Consider the following 15406-nt stretch of genomic DNA (forward strand, 5'->3'; position numbering starts at 1 on the left):
GTTTTTTTTTAATACTTTACTCTCATGGAGAGTCATGTGTTTTAAAAAAATGGGGGAGGATACAGTTCTTTGAGAGTTTGGATTCATTTCTTTGAGGGTTTTGGATTGAGTTCTTTGAGGGTTTTGGATTCAGTTCTTTGAAATTTGGATTGAAGTTTACACAACTTGAGTGATATGTGAAGGAGTGTATTGTTGTTTCTTCTGTTCTATTCCCGATGGGTTATAGGTCTAACTTCCTGATTCTGTGTCTCTGCGATGGAGTTGAAATTGTGATGGGAAGTATTAGCCAATGTGAAAGAATAATTTCAATAGAATTTGTTGTTATTCTCTTTGAATAATGTTTAGACATTTGTATTAAGAATAATTGGTAAAAGTAATAATTTATCATGTAGTTAATGAACTGAACTAAACTGTTGTTCTGATCTGTTCTTTCGAGGTTATCATGAAAAGTGACATCAGACGGTATCTTAATGCATGGAAGAGATAATTGGACCGAAAAGTGTGTGTACCTCAAACCCCCTCTAATTGGCTGAAGAAGGAGTGACGAAGGCATTGAATATGGCCCTGTCCGAACCATTTCTACTGAGAGGAATGGCCGAGCCAGCAACCGGTGTACAGTATCCGATCTAAGATATCAACTGCTTTTCTCTCATGTTTCTCTCAGGAGTGTGAGAGGAGTCCACGTGGAGTGAGCATGGGAAAAGGTGCTGTTCTAAACTATTCTTATGTTGCTGATATTTTGGTTGACGAATGGACAAGACATAATGGGCATCTAAGGTGAAACATTGACATTGGGACATTATAATGGGTCATTCACTTTGAACTTTAAAGCTATCTGAAGAAGAACGAAGAGGACGCCAGAAGAATCAGTGCCTGGAGAGAGGGGTTTGGTCAACTGTGCCCACAACTGTTTAGACTTTTGGGGTATCAGGTTGATTGTAGAGGTCGACACCACGTAAAATTATAGTAATTTAGATTAAGAATGCATTGAGATACTGATCTGTAGAATAATCATGATAAAATTGTTAATAGTAGAAATTATGGGATAATTATACTGGATGTTAAAATGAATGGACATTCTGCTAATATTGATGTGTGTTTAAATTTAGTTTTTACTTTGAGTGATAAGACAAATTTGAATCACTGAGCAATGTCATTTTGAAATTTTGGTTGGATAATTAACTGAGTTCTAAATATGATTTCATTTGGAAATTGAATGAATTTTAAAACTGAAGGATTGATTTGAGTTGAATATGTTAATATCTAAATGGGTGAAGAAATTAATGTATTAGAGATAGATTGTTTTGATTGTTGTTATGAACTAAAGATGTTGAGGTTATTATAAGCATGCCATAGTGACTGCCATGGGTGAACTCTGATCTGGAGAGTGAAAATGATCCTAATCTATTTGGATCAATAGGCATTGCCTTATAAATAGTGGAATCATGATGCGTGTCTTGGGTCATGTTCATTAGGCACCAAGGGGATACATTTTATTTTAACTAGGAGTCACTACCTGGATTTGTACAAGATATGCTAATTATAGTTTCTGGGATGGAAATAGTCATTTCCAACATACTATGCTGATCCATTGGAGTGTGATAGATAACTAAAGATTATTTTATTAAACTCCATTGTTGCATGCACTGCATTATGCATTAATTGTGTGCTTTTCACTGTCTATGGAAAATATAGCTTTGAATCTCATAAACTGTATGCATTTTTTGTTTTTCTTCATGGGTTCGTGCAGGTGACTGTGTATCATAACCTTCCCAGACAAATTGCTAGAGTGTTTAGTAAATGTTGGGGGATGGTAATAAGAGACAGTGCTGAGTTTCTTGGGATGTTATGTGCAGGAACCCCAGGAAATTAGTTATTGTTTTGTGATTTTTGGTTTATGTAGAATATATGTATGTTCTATGTGAATGAATGTTCTTAAATCTGGTGATTTTATTTTAAGTTGAGAGGGGACACAGAGGGATGACTGTCTTTTCTGTTGTGATGAAGCCTGTGTTTAGACACTGGTTCTCATGTAACGTTACTGTTCTGATTCTCTAGAAGGGACGGAGTCCCTTGAGAGGGGAATGTCGTGGACGAATCAGAATTAGTTGGGTAACATAGATAATTAAGATGTTTTATTAGTATAATATGCTTATTTGAGGTACTCGTCATTAGAAAGTGTCCATTGGACTCTGGTGTCTTTTCAGTTACACATTTCCCTTTTCTGGGGCTCAGACACTGTGGGCCCAGAGAGGGGAAGAGGTCAGACTTGTCTTTTACTTGTCTCTGTTGCTCTGCAGAATATCAGCAAGAGAGGAGGACAGAATGAAATATTGTCTTCATATGTGAATGTCTCTTCACCTATGCTTAAACCATGTGAAGGGATGGCGTGATTACTGGGGAACCAATGACTTGTCTCCACAATGTCTGTGAGCAAGTCACACCCTCCTTTTCCTTATTGTGGGGAGGTTTATGGCAGTGTCTGGGACCATGGTCTCTTAGATCTCACACTTATCCTGTGATAATATATGGCCTAGAGGCTCACTCCCCCCAGTGAGCCTGTCCAGGAGTGGGGTCAAGAGGGGGTTTGCTTGAGATGGGAGTATCTAGAGTTGACAATTGATATATGCCATTGGATGAAATAGTTCTGTTTAATACCGTACCCGGGAGGGACGGTTCTAAGGAGACCAGATACTGGGCTATACAATGAATCCTGTTGACATAGCAGTTACTGTCTGATGTGTTTTATTGATATCTGTCATACAAAACGTAACCTTTGTGAACTGTTACTAAGTATCTGTGGTTTGTCAATGTACGTTGAAGGGGCTGTATAATTGCTATAAAAGATCTCTGTAGCCATTGTGTAATTACCTCATTCAATGGTTCATTCGAGAGAGTGCATTATTGGGGGTAAAGTACTTTTGCAAAAGTATCTTAAGTATTAAAGATGTAGTTTAACTCGGACTGGTGTGTCTGTAATTCTTCTCATTTGGTAATGCAGAACTTAGCCACCACAGGTCACAGTTATGAAAACTTAGGACACCAAACAGGCCTTTCTACTGACTCTGAAAAACACCAAAAGAAAGATGCCCAGGGTCCCTGCTCAACTGCGTGAACGTGCCTTAGGCATGCTGCAAGGAGGCATGAGGACTGCAGATGTGGCCAGGGTAATAAATTGAAATGTCCGTACTGTGAGACGCCTAAGACAGTGCAACAGGGAGACAGGACAGACAGCTTATCATCCTCGGCAGAAATTTGCTTAATGCAACACAAATTCAAAAAAGTTCTGGGACTTTGTAAAGTCCATGGAGAATAAGAACACCTCCTCCCAACTGTAGTGAGGATAGGAAATTGTCACCACCAATAAACCCAGTATAATTGAGAATTTCAATAAGCATTTTTCTACAGCTGGCCATGCTTTCCACCTGGCTACCCCTACTGCAGTCAACAGCACTGCACCCCCCACAGCTACTCACCCAAGCCTTCCCCATTTCTCCTTCTCCCAAATCCATTCAGCTGATGTTCTGAAAGATCTGCAAAATCTGAACACCTACAAATCAGCCGGGCTGGAAAATCTGGACACTTCCTTTCTAAAATTATCTGCCGAAATTATTGCAACCCCTATTGCTAGCCTGTTCAACCTCTCTTTCGTGTCGTCTGAGATTCCCATAGATTGGAAAGCAGCTGCCGTATTCATTGACCTGGCCAAAGCTTTCGACTGTCAATCACCACATCCTCATCGGCAGACTCAATAGCCTTGGTTTCTCAAATGATTGCATCGCCTGGTTCACCAACTACTTCTCTGATAGAGTTCAGTGTGTCAAATCAGAGGGCCTGTTGTCTGGACCTCTGGCAGTCTCTATGGGGGTGCCACAGGGTTCAATTCTTGGGCAAACTCTTTTCTCTGTATACATCAATGATGTCGCTCTTGCTGCTGGTGAGTCTCTGATACACCTCTACGCAGACGACACCATTCTGTATACTTCTGGCCCTTCTTTGGACACTGTTAACAACTTTCCAGACGAGCTTCAATGCCATACAACTCTCCTTCCGTGGCCTCCAACTGCTCCTAAATACAAGTAAAACTAAATGCATGCTCTTCAACCGATCGCTGCCTGCACCTGCCCGCCTGTCCAGCATCACTACTCTGGACGGTTCTGACTTAGAATATGTGGACAACTACAAATACCTAGGTGTCTGGTTAGACTGTAAACTTTCCTTCGACTCACATCAAACATCTCCAATCCAAAGTTAAATCTAGAATTGGCTTCCTATTTCGCAACAAAGCATCCTTCACTCATGCTGCCAAACATACCCTCGTAAAACTGACCATCCTACCGATCCTCGACTTTGGCGATGTCATTTACAAAACAGCCCCCAATACCCTACTCAACAAACTGGATGCAGTCTATCACAGTGCCATCCGTTTTGTCACCAAAGCCCCTATACTACCCACCACTGCGACCTGTACGCTCTCGTTGGCTGGCCTTCGCTTCATAATCGTCGCCAAACCCACTGGCTCCAGGTCATCTACAAGACCCTGCTAGGTAAAGTCCCCCCTTATCTCCGCTCACTGGTCACCATAGCAGCACCTACCTGTAGCACGCGCTCCAGCATGGTATATCTATCAGTTCACCACCAAAGCCAATTCCTTCTTTGGCCGTCTCTCCTTCCAGTTCTCTGCTGCCAATGACTGGAACGAACTACAAAAATCTCTGAAACTGGAAACACTTCTCCCTCACTAGCTTTAAGCACCAGCTGTCAGAGCAGCTCACAGATCACTGCACCTGTACATAGCCCATCTATAATTTAGCCCAAACAACTACCTCTTCCCCTACTGTAATTTATTTATTTTGCTCCTTTGCACCCCATTATTTATTTCTACTTTGCACTTTCCTCTACTACAGATCTACCATTCCAGTGTTTTACTTGCTATATTGTATTTACTTTGCCACCATGGCCTTTTTTGCCTTTACCTCCCTTAACTCACCTCATTTGCTCACATTGTATATAGACCTATTTTTCTACTGTATTATTGACTGTATGTTTGTTTTACTCCATGTGTAACTCTGTGTTGTTGTATGTTGTCGAACTGCTTTGCTTTACCTTGGCCAGGTCGCAATTGTAAATGAGAACTTGTTCTCAACTTGCTTACCTGGTTAAATAAAGGCGAAATAAAATAAATAAAATCCTCACAGTGGCAGACCACGTGTAACAACACCTGCACAGGATCGGTACATCCAAACATCACGTCTGCGGGACAGGTACAGGATGGCAACAACAACTGCCCGAGTTACACCAGGAACGCACAATCCCTCCATCAGTGCTCAGACTGTCCGCAATAGGCTGAGAGAGGCTGGACTGAGGGCTTGTAGGCCTGTTGTAAGGCAGGTCCTCACCAGACATCACTGGCAACAGCGTCGCCTATGGGCACAAACCCACCGTCGCTGGACCAGACAGGACTGACAAAAAGTGCTCTTCACTGATGAGTCGCGGTTTTGTCTCACCAGGGGTGATGGTCGGATTCACGTTTATCGTCGAAGGAATGAGCGTTACACCGAGGCCTGTACTCTGGAGCGGGATCGATTTGGAGGTGTTGTCATTGCAGGCAGTCTCAATGCTGTGTATTACAGGGAAGACATCCTCCTCCCTCATGTGGTACACTTCCTGCAGGCTCATCCTGACATGACCCTCCAGCATGACAATGCCACCAGCCATACTGCTCGTTCTGTGCATGATTTCCTGCAAGACAGGAATATCAGTGTTCTGCCATGGTCAGCGAAGAGCCTGGATCTCAATTCCATTGAGCACGTCTGGGACCTGTTGGATCGGAGGGTGAGCGCTAGGGCCATTCCCCCCAGAAATGTCCGGTGACTTGCAGGTGCCTTGGTGGAAGAGGGCGGTAACATATCCCAGCAAGAACTGGCATATCTAGTGCACTGCACTATAGTACTTAATGCAGTTGGTGGCCACACCAGATTCTGACTGTTACTTTTGATTGACCCCCCCCTTTGTTCAGGGACACGTTATTCCATTTCTGTTAGTCACATTTCTGTGGAACTGGTTCAGTTTATTAAACTTATGTTCATACAATTATTTACACACGTTAAGTTGCTGAAAATAAATGCAGGCGACAATGAGAGGATGTTTCTTTTTTTGCTGAGTTTATATTTATATATATAGTATACAGTTGAAGTTGGAAGTTTACATACACCTTAGCCAAATATATTTAAACTCAGTTTTATACAATTCCTGAAATTTAATCCTAGTAAAAATCCCGTTTTAGGTCAGTTAGGATCACTACTTAATTTTAAGAATGTGAAATGTCAGAATAATAGTAGAGAGAATGATTTATTTCAGCTTTTATTTCTTTCATCACATTCCCAGTGGGTCAGAAGTTTACATACACTCAGTTAGTATTTGGTAGCATTGCTTTTAAATTGTTTAACTTGGGTCAAACGTTTTGGGTAGCCTTCCAAAAGCTTCCTACGATAAGTTGGCAGAGCTGGTGTAACTGAGTCAGGTTTGTAGGCCTTCTTGCACGCACACACTTTAAAAAAAAAAAATTCAGCATGGAAATCCAAACCTCAATTTAATATATGTTATATTTTCGTATGGTTCGTAAGACAAATGGTTACTTATGGCAAAAATGAAAGTACAGTGGTTGGTCAGGGTAGATAGGTGGGCGTATAATGTGAACGTCTAGAAACCCAAAGGTTGCGAGTTCAAATCTCGTCATGGACAACTTTAGCTAATTAGCAACTTTTCAACTACTTTTAAGCTACTTTGCAAATACTTAGCATGTTAGCTAACCCTTCCCCTAAACTTAACCCTTTTAGCTAACCCTTCCCCTTTAACTTCATTGGGATATTTTCTATAGGATTGAGGTCAGGGCTTTGTGATGGCCACTCCAATACCTTGCCTTTGTTGTCCTTAAGCCATTTTGCAACAACCATTTTGCCACCAAGCTTTAACTTCCTGACTGATGTCTTGAGATTTTGCTTTAATATATCCACATAATTTTCCTCCCTCATGATGCCATCTATTTTGTGAAGTGCACCAGTCCCTCCTGCAGCAAAGCACCCCCACAACATGATGCTGCCACCCCCGTGATTCACGGTTGGGATGGTGTTCTTCGGCTTGCAAGCCTCCCCCTTTTTCCTCCAAACATAATGATGGTCATTATGGCCAAACAGGTCTGATTTTGTTTCATCAGACCAGAGGACATTTCTCCAAAAAGGATGCTCTTTGCAAACGTTAGTCAGTTTTTTATTTTTTTAATGGAGATTTTGGAGCAGCGGCTTCGTCCTTATTGAGCGGCCTTTCAGGTTATATCAATATAGGACTCATTTTACTGTGGATATAGATACTTTTGTACCCGTTTCCTCCAGCATCTTCACGAGGTCCTTTGCCGTTGTTCTGGGATTGATTTGCACCAAAGTACGTTCATCTCTAGGAGACAGAACACATCTCCTTCCTGAGCGGAATGACGGCTGCGTGGTCCCATGGTGTTTATACTTGCGTTCTATTGTTTGTACAGATGAACGTGGTACCTTCAGGCATTTGGAAACTGCTCCCAAGGATGAACCAGGCTTGTGGAGGTCTACAATTTTTTTTCTGAGGTCTTGGCTGATTTCTTTTCATTTTACCATGATGTCAAGAAAAAAGGCACTGAGTTTGAAGGTAGGCCTTGAAATACATCCACAGGTACACCTCCAATTGACTCAAATGTTGTCAATTAGCCTATCAGAAGCTTCTAAAGCCATGACATCATTTCTGGAATTTTCCAACCTGTTTAAAGGCACAGTCAACTTAGTGTATGTAAACTTCTGACCCATTGGAATTGTGATACAGTGAATTATAAGTGAAATAATCTGTCTGTAAACAATTGTTGGATAAATTACTTGTGTCATGCACAAAGTAGATGTCCTAACTGACTTGCCAAAACTAGTTTGTTAACAAGACATTTGTGGAGTGGTTGAAAAACGAATTTTAATGACTCCAACCTAAGTGTATGTAAACCTCCGACTTCAACTGTATATACATATTTTGTGCACACATTTGTTTACATCCTCGTTAGTGAGCATTTCTCCTTCGCCAAGATAATCCATCCACCTGACAGCTGTGGCATATCAAGAAGCTGATTAAACACCATGATCCTTACGCAGGTGCACCTTGTGCTGGGGACAATAAAAGGCCACTCAAAGGTGCAGTTTTGTTACACAACACAATGCTACAGATCTTTCAAATTTTGAGGGAGCGGTCAATTCGCCATGCAGCTGCTGGAGTGTCTACCAAAGCTGTTGCCAGAGAATAGAATGTTCATTTCTCTACCATAAACCGCAGTACGTCCAATAAGCCTCACAACCGCAGACCACGTGTAACCACGACAGCCCAGGACCTCCACATCCAGTTTCTTCACCAGCGGGATCATCTGAGACCAGCCACCCAGACAGCTGATGAAACTATGGATTTGCACAACTGAAGAATTTCTGCACAAACTGTCAGAAACCATCTCAGGGAAGCTCATCTGCAAACTCGTCGTCCTCACCATGGTTTTGACCTGACTGCAGTTTTGCGTCGTAGCCGACTTCAGTGGGAAAATGCTCACCTTCAATGGCCGCTGGCATCCTGGAGAAGTTTGCTCTTCACGGATGAATCCCTGTTTCAACTGTACCGGGCAGATGGCAGACAGCGAGCGGTTTGGTAATGTCATCGCTGTGAACAGCAAGTGCCCCATGGTGGCGGTGGGGTTATGGTATGGGCAGGCATAAGCTACAGACAACAAACACAATTGCATTTTATCTTTGGCAATTTGAATGCACAGAGATACGGTGACGATACCCCGAGGCCCATTGTTGTGCCATTCATCCACCGCCATCACCTCATGTTTCAGCATGATAATGCACGGCCCCATGTCATCGGATCTGTACACAATTCCTGGAAGGTAAAAATGTCCCAGTTCTTCCATGGCCTGCATACTAACCAAACATGTTACCCATTGAGCATGTTAGGGATGCTCTGGATTGACATGTACGACAGCGCGTTCCAGTTCCCGGCAATATCCAGCAACTTCACACAACCATTGAAGGGGGTGGGACAACATTCCACAATCGACCGACTGATTATGCGAAGGAGATGTGTCGCACTGCATGAGGCAAATGGTGGTCATACCAGATACTGACTGGTGTTCTGATCCATGCCCCTACCTTTAAGTTATCTGTGACCAACAGATGCATATCTGTATTTCCAGTCATGGGAAATCCATAGATTAGGGCCTAATACATTTATTTCAATTGACTGATTTGCTCATATTAACTGTAACTCAGTAAAATCTTAGAAATTGTTGCATGTTGCGTTTATATTTTTGGTCAGTGAATTATATATATTGTATATACACACAAATCAGTTATGTTTTTATTAGGAAAAGTGACAACATTTACTTCCAGTGTGTGTTTAAAAAATATATATATTTCCTCTGTTTTTCCTCTTTCCAGCTGAGTATACTTTTGGTTGATAAACCTCAGGTTTGAGGTCAATTCCATTTAAATTCCAGTCAATTCAGGAAGTACCTTGAAATTCAAATTCCAATGAGGAACATGTGTCATTTGAATCTGGTTTAGTTTCTGAATTGACTGGCATTGACATGGAATTAACCACAACCCATGATGACTAATGATAAAATAATACATGCTGTATCTCCAAAAAAAACACTAGAGGGCAACATTGCCTGGCATGTCTTGAAATGAGAATGGGCCTAGCGTTATGATATGGAATAGCATGAATACAATGAGGGATTCCATGTAAAGCACTTTAAAATGAAAGTGATCTCTAAAGCAAAAGGGATATTGTTTGAAGAGATTTCATTGGGTATGATGTCCATGGATGTCACGCAAGGAAGCTGAGCTGAAAAATCGAAAGTGAAACTATCGGAGATGCACTGTCAAAACATTGGAGTTAGTACGGGTAGGCAAATTACCTGAGAAAGGTAGAAACAATGTAAAAACATTTTTGCAACGTATCCACAGCAAGTCAGTTGCACAACATTGGGATCTATAAGGCATAGATTTTAGTTTTTCTACAGCGGTAACTATACAGTACTGGATTTATTGTTGTTACTATCTAACTTACATGTTAGATATGTTATGTTTTGCTTTCCCTCACAGTCCTGTCAAATTACCACTGTACAGCTGTATTGGGATCAGGGTTGACTTTAATTCAGTTAGTTCAGTAAAATGAAAAGTCTTCATAATAAATGATGGGAGATTTTAATTAAATGAGTCACTGAATTGACCCCAGCCCTGGTGGTGACTATACAAAATACTCTTTATAGAGGGAGAAGATGGAGTTTAGTTCAGTCGAAAAGGAAGAGGTTTGTGTTGATCAATGGCACCTTGTATACATTACGACATCATACTTTGTACTCAATCAGTAGCTAAGAATATCTGTGTTGTAGTTCACGTCAATCCCCATTTAAAGTTGATCCTCAGCGCTTTAGATTGAATTTAGGTTTAGTCAATAATCTTTTTGGGGGGAATAAATCATGGGAACATACTTCGAGTGAATAATAATTTGAGTGTGGAGATTTAAAAAAAAAAAAACCTCTATGTGTCACATCCTGACCATTGAAAGATGTTATTTTCTAAGGTAGAGTTGGTCAGGGCGTGACAGGGGGTGTTGTGTTTTTCTATGTTTTGTATTTCTATGTTGATGTTCTAGGTTTCCATTTCTATGTTGTTTTTTGGGTTGATCTCCAATTGGAGGCAGCTGGTCCTCGTTGTCTCTGATTGAGATCATATTTAAGAAGGGGTTTTTCCTTCCTGGTGTTTGTGGGTTAATATACACTGCTCAAAAAAATAAAGGGAACACTTAAACAACACAATGTAACTCCAAGTCAATCACACTTCTGTGAAATCAAACTGTCCACTTAGAAAGCAACACTGATTGACAATAAATTTCACATGCTGTTGTGCAAATGGAATAGACAACAGGTGGAAATTATAGGCAATTAGCAAGACACCCCCAATAAAGGAGTGGTTCTGCAGGTGGGGACCACAGACCACTTCTCAGTTCCTATGCTTCCTGGCTGATGTTTTGGTCACTTTTGAATGCTGGCGGTGCTTTCACTCTAGTGGTCGCATGAGACGGAGTCTACAACCCACACAAGTGGCTCAGGTAGTGCAGCTCATCCAGGATGGCACATCAATGCGAGCTGTGGCAAGAGGGATGCTGTGTCTGTCAGCGTAGTGTCCAGAGCATGGAGGCGCTACCAGGAGACAGGCCAGTACATCAGGAGACGTGGAGGAGGTCGTAGGAGGGTAACAACCCAGCAGCAGGACCGCTACCTCCGCCTTTGTGCAAGGAGGAGCACTGCCAGAGCCCTGCAAAATGACCTCCAGCAGGCCACAAATGTGCATGTGTCTGCTCAAACGGTCAGAAACAGACTCCATGAGGGTGGTATGAGGTCCCGACGTTCACAGGTGGGGGTTGTGCTTACAGCCCAACACCGTGCAGGACGTTTGGCATTTGCCAGAGAACACCAAGATTGGCAAATTCGCTACAGGCGCCCTGTGCTCTTCATAGGAAAGCAGGTTCACACGGAGCACGTGACAGACGTGACAGAGTCTGGAGACGCTGTGGAGAACGTTCTGCTGCCTGCAACATCCTCCAGCATGACCGGTTTGGCGGTGGGTCAGTCATGGTGTGGGGTGGCATTTCTTTGGGGGGCCGCCCAGCCCTCCATGTGCTCGCCAGAGGTAGCCTGACTGCCATTAGGTACTGAGATGAGATCCTCAGACCCTTTTTTTGACCATATGCTGGTGCGGTTGGCCCTGGGTTCCTCCTAATGCAAGACAATGCTAGACCTCATGTGGCTGGAGTGTGTCAGCAGTTCCTGCAAGAGGAAGGCATTGATGCTATGGACTGGCCCGCCCGTTCCCCAGACCTGAATCCAATTGAGCACATCTGGGACATCATGTCTCGCTCCATCCACCAACGCCACGTTGCACCACAGACTGTCCAGGAGTTGGCAGATGCTTTAGTCCAGGTCTGGGAGGAGATCCTTCAGGAGACCATCCGCCAACTCATCAGGAGAATGCCCAGGCGTTGTAGGGAGGTCATACAGGCACGTGGAGGCCACACACACTACTGAGCCTCATTTTGACTTGTTTTAAGGACATTACATCAAAGTTGGATCAGCCTGTAGTGTGGTTTTCCACTTTAATTTTGAGTGTGACTCCAAATCCAGACCTCCATGGGTTGATAAATTGGATTTCCATTGATTGTTTTTGTGTGATTTTGTTGTCAGCACATTCAACTATGTAAAGAAAGAAGTATTTAATAAGATTATTTATTTCATTCAGATCTAGGATGTGTTGTTTAAATGTTCCCTTTATTTTTTTGAGCAGTATATTTTGAGTAGTGTTTGTTTCTCTCTGCGTCACGGTTTGTTGTTTTTGTCAAGTCAGTTATTTATCTATTGCAAAGTTTCACAGATTAAATAAAATGTGGAACTACAACCACGCTGCACTTTGGTCTGCTCCTTTCGACAGCCGTGACACTATGTCTTCAATATGTTTTTTCATCAATACATTATTGATGTGTGTGTACAACACATATAGCCTAACCCGGTACATATGGAACGCCGTTTGGGTCTTTGCGTGTCAAAAAGATATGTCAAATAACACTATTAGACGCGTCAAATAAGCTTATTGACTAATCAGGACCTGAATACGACTCCACGTCACATAATTTAACATGTTCATACATTTTTTCTGTAGTTATTACACATTGATTACACTCTCACAACGATTCACCGATACGTATGCTATGAGTCGTAGATTTTGTCACTGATGATTATGAGGTACAGCCAGAAGAGGATAGGCTCTCTGAGCTGGGTTCCTCTCCAGGTTCCTATATGGGAATTTTTCCAAGCCATTGGTCACGCCCTGACCTGAGAGAGCCAATTTCTCTGTTTGGTTAGGTCAGGGTGTGATATGGGGTGGGCATTCTATGTCATTATATATATATATTTATATTTGTTTTGGCCGAGTATGGTTTCCAATCAGAGGCAGCCGTCTATTGTTGTCTCTGATTGGGAATCATACTTAGGCAGCCTTTTCCCACCTGTGTTTGTGGGTAGTTGTTTTCTGTTTAGTTTTCTGTTACCTGACAGAACTGTTGGCTTGTTTTCGTTTTGTTATGTTGTTCAAGTGTTCCATAGTGAAATAACATATGAGCACTTATCACGCTGCCCTTCTCATTACGACAGCCGTTACACCACTGTGCTCTCACTTCTGCTTTGCTTGTACTTTGGGGTCTAGGCTGGGTTACTGTAAAGCACTTTGTGATAACTACTGATGTATAAAAGGTCTTTATAAATACATTTGATTGATTGATCTCATCGGTTTACAAATTGGTGTCAACTGTGTGTCCGTTAGCAGAGCCATGCCAGCGAAGTTGATGCAGTTCACCGGTTGAGAGGCTGTGATTGAGAAGCAGATTGTCCTGAAACCTGGCCAGGCACCACGGGGCAGACAAGTCTACACCATGTACCACAGCACCCACCGTGACAGTGAACGAGCCATCATCACATTGGGGTTCCGGCCCTCGACGGGGGGCACGTTGGGCCTGGGGGTCTACTGCAGTCGGGACATAGCCAAGGCGCAAGGTTACCCCGGTGGGTGCCCCACTGGAGAACACGTGATATTGCAGCTGAAGGTCCGGGTGGGCCGCGTGAAGAAGATGGATAGGCAGAATGTAGCAATGTGGTGCTCGTGGCAACAGAGAGGATACGATACAGCCTGGCTGCCCTCCGCCGTCATTGGGCATGAGGAGGACTGCGTTAAAGATCCAAAGTGGGTGGCGGTGAATGGCATCGCACACTGTGGCGACCCAGGCCACGAAGCAAGCCCTCGAAAAGCTCATCAGTCTGCAGAGACATTTGGAAGAATCAAGTGGGCAGGTGTAAGGGGTGCAAGATGCAGACACCGATTGGCCACTCTCTGGAGGTGTGTTGGGGGTGTGGCGCCACTGTATGCCCTTTTATTTACAAACACGTCTGCAAAAGGAGCAGTTTAAAGTGACAGCTTCGAAATACTGGATACTATGACATTATTTGTTAATTCGACAATAAAAAAGTTTGTGTGGAAATAAATAAATATTTATTGGTTCACTCATTGTCACCCACGATGAAATCGGAGGGGGACTATGGCTCTGTCTCCGGCCGTTCGTACGTACAATGCTCACGTTAGTTAGTCACACGCGATCTCTGACACCACTGGCCCGGTTTTAACAAAACTTGTGTGAATGATGCATCTTGCCATTGACGACATGTTTACTGTTGCTTTGTTATTCTTTCCTTTTAGTCTTTAAAGTTAGATTCAGTACCATGAGAGTTTCATTGACAAACAAGCTAGTTTTAATTAACTTGTTAGGGCTAGGGGGCAGCATTTACACGGCCGGATAAAAAAACGTATAGAAAACACCCTAAAGTTTCTAAAACTGTTTGAATGGTGTCTGTGAGTATAACAGAACTCATATGGCAGGCAAAAACCTGAGAAGATTTCATGTAGGAAGTGGCCTGTCTGACAAGGAGTTGTTCTTCTTGTCTCTGTTTATTGAAGAGTGGGGATCTTAGCTGTAACGTGACACTTCCTACGGCTTCCATAGGCTCTCAGAGCCCGGGAAAAAGCTGAACGATGAAGAGGCAGCCCCAGGCTGAAACACATTAGGGCGTTTGCCAAGTGGCCGATAAGAGGACAAAGGAATTAGGTGCGTGCCCGAGTCGACCCCATGCTGTATTTTCTTTCGGTTATTTACCTAATTGCAGATTCCCGGTCGGAATATTATCGCTTTTTTACGAGAAAAATGGCATAAAAATTGATTTTAAACAGCGGTTGACATGCTTCGAAGTACGGTAATGAAATATTTAGAAATCTTGTGTCACGAAATGCGCCGTGCGCGTGACCCTTATTTACCATTGGGATAGTGTCTTGAACGCACGAACAAAACGTCGCTGTTGGAACATAACTATGGATTATTTTGGACCAAACCTACATTTGTTATTGAAGTAGAAGTCCTGGGAGTGCATTCTGACGAAGAACAGGAAAGTTAATCAAACTTTTCTAATAGTAAATCTGACTGGTGAGTGCTAAACTTGGTGGGTGTCTAAGTAGCTAGCCCTGTGATGCCGGGCTATCTACTTAGAATATTGCAAAATGTGCTTTCACCGAAAAGCTATTTTAAAAATCGGACATATCGAGTGCATAGAGGAGTTCTGTATCTATAATTCTTAAAATAATTGTTATGCTTTTTGTGAACGTTTATCGTGAGTAATTTAGCAAATTGTTAGTAAATTCATCGGAAGTTTGCGGGGGGTATGCTAGTTCTGAACGTCACATGCTAA

General features: G+C 42.6%; 1 protein-coding gene and 1 pseudogene across 1 annotated transcript in view; one reads left to right on the plus strand and one right to left on the minus strand.

Moving 5' to 3' along the window:
- LOC115177999 (TOG array regulator of axonemal microtubules protein 2-like) overlaps positions 1-15406 on the minus strand; it is a 48520-nt gene that overhangs the window by 25355 nt on the left and 7759 nt on the right. The window lies entirely within an intron of this gene.
- On the plus strand, positions 13447-14120 carry LOC115178026 (uncharacterized; annotated as a pseudogene).

This window comes from Salmo trutta, chromosome 38 (assembly GCF_901001165.1).
Source record: "Salmo trutta chromosome 38, fSalTru1.1, whole genome shotgun sequence".
Taxonomy (NCBI): Eukaryota; Metazoa; Chordata; class Actinopteri; order Salmoniformes; family Salmonidae; genus Salmo; species Salmo trutta.